At 34.0% G+C, this 4,342-nt stretch overlaps 1 long non-coding RNA gene across 1 annotated transcript; it reads left to right on the top strand.

Annotated features, from left to right (window-relative positions):
- The first annotated feature begins 300 nt into the window (after nucleotides 1-300).
- LOC122592938 lies at nucleotides 301-1,776 on the top strand. Its single transcript, XR_006322775.1, has 2 exons — nucleotides 301-1,339; nucleotides 1,431-1,776. It is a non-coding gene; the product is annotated as an uncharacterized LOC122592938 (long non-coding RNA).
- Nucleotides 1,777-4,342: the final 2,566 nt, after the last annotated feature.

Below are 4,342 nucleotides of genomic sequence, written 5' to 3'. Positions count from 1 at the left end.
GTTACAAATATAGAAAGAAAGAAAGAAAATGCTTAGTGCCGCTTTCCGTGGGTTTTGAGCTCCAATATCTCAACGGTGTATGAGGGAGGTTAAGATTTAGACAGACCTTACTTCTATCCAAGTAGAGAGACTGCTTCCAATTTCTACCTAAATGGTACAAAAGATCCTTCAACCTTAAAAGTATAAAGACTAAAATTGAAAGGGAGTAAAAGTGTAAAACTGTAAAAGATAGATGTAAAAGTAGGCAAAGGAGTATATAAAGAGAGAATTGGGTGCAACAAGATTTAGGGTTATGTGTTTTACACAGCCTACCAACCAACTTGGATCCACCAGAGAATGAGGCCGGAAGAGTAGGAAAGGTTTCAGAGGGTGGTTGCCCTTCTTCCGGCCAATGATTTCCGATCAACAACAACAACCCTCCTTCATCCATCCATTCATTCATTCACGCGCCTCGTGTGTGTGTGTATGTTTGTGTGTGTGAGAGAGAGAGAGAAATAGAGAATGAGATCCATCTCCATTTTATGGGGGTTTGGATCTTGATTATTTTAAGGTTGTGTTTTGGGTTTGGTTTGACTTGATATTTTTGCACTTCCTCCTCCTCCTCTTCATCATCATCATTATGATAATAATAATAATAATAATATTTTTTGGTAACGAATTATATGAGGCTGTGATGATAATTATCTCATAGATATATAATATTATATTTGGGTCCAAGTTGGAAAATGGGGCAAGTTTATGAAAAATGATTCGTAGCTTGGCTGGGCAATTTTCAGAGGATGGTGAATTTTATTGCAACCCTGAAATTGCAGCCATGGCGGGTCACTAATTACTGACTTGCTCCGTTTTGTAAACCAGATCTGAGCCTCATTATTATTATTTGTATACGGAGTATAAAGTTATATATATCTATTATTATCTTCCATCTAAAACTAGAGGTCTTGACAATTTTATAGTGGTCATTTGCAGCGACGGTGGTTTACTTTTTGTCATCAGAGACCAAAACGAACACATTGACATTAAACTTTCATTAGCTTATCGTATTACCAGTTTTGGGGGTGCTATAGATGAATAACACTGAACTACACATATTTCTTTTTTTTACTTCCAAAAATTTCCGAACACTTTATATAAACAAGCTCTTATTAAATTAAACGAGTATGGTACACGTGGAGCTTCCTAACCTTTTCATCAGCCCTGGCTCGGCTGTGGTTCGTCCTAACCAAAAACTTGATATTGCTTGGATGTTATTTTTTCCTTGGAGTACGAATCGCACAAGGGCTGATGCTTCCGAGATGTGTGAAGCTTTGTTATTATGCTGCTTGTCGGACTTGGAAAGGTGGAAAAACAACTTTGGGAGTTAATTTTATGTTTACCAGTTTTTGTTGTGTTAATGTTACTATTTTAACTGTTAACTTATTTATATACAGAGAACATGAAACAAAATATATTTTCAAAATTTTGAGAAGTCAAAATCGGGAATCCAAGAGACCGCTTAGCCTTTTCTTCTTGTCCTAGGAGTAGCGCATCTGTTTTCGGTACAGAGGGCCATAAGTTCGAATCCTGTCAAAGGGTTGTAGGATGATATTTATTTTTCCTGTATGATGCCTCATATAGTAGTATCTGTATAATCATTTCATTATTTTTTTCTTGTTATGGTTGCTATATATGATATTTATGTCTAATATATATTTGCACTCTAGTATAATATTCCATGTGTTGACTTTTTAGTTGCATTTGATACTTTAACTTGATGAATGATCATCGTTCTATGTAGTATATATCTACTTTATTTTTAAAGAAATTAAGGTTGCTCTATTTTTTAAAATGAAACTCTTTAAGCAACTTGAGTCCCTTGGAAATTTTTCTTTGTGCCATTTGGTACTTTTGGGCTAAGTTGTGCAATGACAAAGTTCGTGTACTGATCAGATGGAGTGGCTCTGTTCAGTGTCTACCCAAGTCTTGTGTAAGTTGGTTTCAGCTAAGGTGGGTTTGGGTATGGTGCTCTGTTGTATTAGTTTCTAGGCTCATGAGAATTTCACTCGTGTCATTTGGGTCTAAGCTTTTAAGTTTGTATTTGGTTATGATTTTCGTTTGTTTATCAGGTCCATGGTTGGGTTGGCCTGATGCTACATACTTTGATTCGTCAAGCTCAAAAGTTGTAGCTTTGGTTGAGTGGTAGTTTGTTCTATTTGCTTGTGCCTGGATTCATAATTTCTGGTGTTTTATTGCTTGTTAGTAGCTGTTGGCAAGTCATGGAGGTTATCAAGTTAGTAGTTCATAAAGGCTCCTTTTAAGAAGAAAAACTGATACTCTAAATGAAAGTTTTTAAAATACCATTTGATTTCTATTTTGGGGGGTTTTGTGCAATAGAAAAGGCATGGTGTGATAAGATGAGGATTACAAAAGGCTGGTTTGGGGTTCTGGACTTATAAGGGGAAGCCTTTTTTAAAAGGAAATGAAATGAAATGGTGTATCATTGTAGAAGGTTAGGGCAAAGTTAGCTGACTTGGGATAAGAGGTTTCATATATAAAAAGCTAATGTGATTTTTGAATAGGTTTTAAGCATTTAAATTAACTCTGACTTTAGATCCATCTTGTTATCAGACCTGTTAAATACGTGAGTTATGGGTTGTTATATGAAGCACCCTTTGTTTACTTTGTTATATTAGTTTTATGTATATCAGTGCCCTTGAACTTCAATCCGAGATGCTTATGTGGTTTGTGTGAATTGCTGTCAATGTAACCTGTCACATACATTCTTTTCAGCCGGTTTTGGGAGGTACATTTCTTGTAACATCTGTTTTGATCCTGATCTGAAGCTTTAGGAGTCTACACTTTCGGTTGTTAATGGAAATTTTCTAACATTAGTAGTCTTTTTCTATTATCGTCGTCTTAATTTATACATATGAATGTGTCGGATTAATCCTTACAGGTGACAAAGGTGGATAATTTTTGGGTCTCTATATACATGGAAAGGTGTATACAGTTACATGGTCATAGTATAAGGGCTATAATTTTATTTTATTTTTTTTATTTTTTTGTATGGTAGTTTATCAAGTGTTGGGTTATCTTTCATGTTCGTTTCCGTATCTAAATGTACCCAAAGATCCATCACTGGGTAACTGCTATAGGAAATTTTAGGAATATACCTGATGTATTAATGTTTCAGCTCCTTTATTACTGTAGAAGGCTCGAAAGTAATCGCAATAACAGGGCAGTGGACTGGGTTGTGATCAATCAGGAATTTTTTGTACGGATACAAAGTTTTTCGAGCCACATGGTGTATATATGAACTTTTGATTTGAATTTTGTAAAACTACGAAAATCGGTATCCAAGACACCAATCTTGTGTTTTTGGGGTTAAAGCTGGTGTCTAAGACACCGGTTTAGGTCGATGTGGCCAGTTTTCCAAACACACCGGTCTTCAACTTTACAATCAAAAACGGTAGCTTAGACGTCGACTTTCTGTTACTTTCTCCCAAAGCCACGTAAAAAGTAACGTTTTTGATCCCCCAGGCAAACTAGTGTCGAGGTGATTTTCAACCATCTAATAATCCCTGATTATCTCTAAGTTTACTTTTGACAAAAGTCTAACTCAAGACCTCCTCTGGAAAGGTTATTATATGAAACTCAACTGCAAATAAAGTGCAAAGAAGGATTGATTTAGTCTGATCCATCTTTGTTTTTGTTCGAAGGAACCTGTTTTTTCCTAAATGTTCAAAATGGCAATTCTTTTTTAATCTTACTCGAAGCATATGCAAATGAAGTACAAAATCATATATAAACGTCGATAAAGAAACTCGTATGCGACACATTAGGTTTAACAAGCCTTGTGCCAAAAGTGAGACACTTAAAATATTAAGAACTAGAATTTCATGGGGCGGCGTAAATTTTTGAAAATGTTTGCGTTTATAGACGGGTTAAAAAAACCACAAATTTATGGGAGACAAAAAATATTGAAACCCAATTTTAAAAAATTACAAAAGGAATATATTAAATCTAAAAATAAAAAAAAGAACCAAAAAAATAAAAAAAAATACAAAAACTAAATGAATAAGTTATAAAAAAAACAAATGTTACATGTAAAAAAGATACAAACCGAAATGTTTAAAAGAGTACAAAAGATATACAATGCAACAAAAAATTTTTTTAAAGAACCAAAAGAAATAGTAAATAACAAAATATTGATTAGAAACAAAGGTTATTAAAGGTTGATAAAAAAGTTAGATGGTTAAAAACAAAATGTTGATTAAAAAAAACACAAATTATATAAAGTTAGATGGTTAAAGTAATAAAAGAGAAACAAGAGGGACTGAAAAGTAGAAAACAAAAAAAGAAA

The sequence above is a fragment of the Erigeron canadensis genome, chromosome 3 (assembly GCF_010389155.1).
Source record: "Erigeron canadensis isolate Cc75 chromosome 3, C_canadensis_v1, whole genome shotgun sequence".
Classification (NCBI taxonomy): domain Eukaryota; kingdom Viridiplantae; phylum Streptophyta; class Magnoliopsida; order Asterales; family Asteraceae; genus Erigeron; species Erigeron canadensis.
The sequence above is the reverse complement of the archived record's forward strand: the minus strand, read 5'-3'. Positions and strand labels throughout refer to the sequence as shown.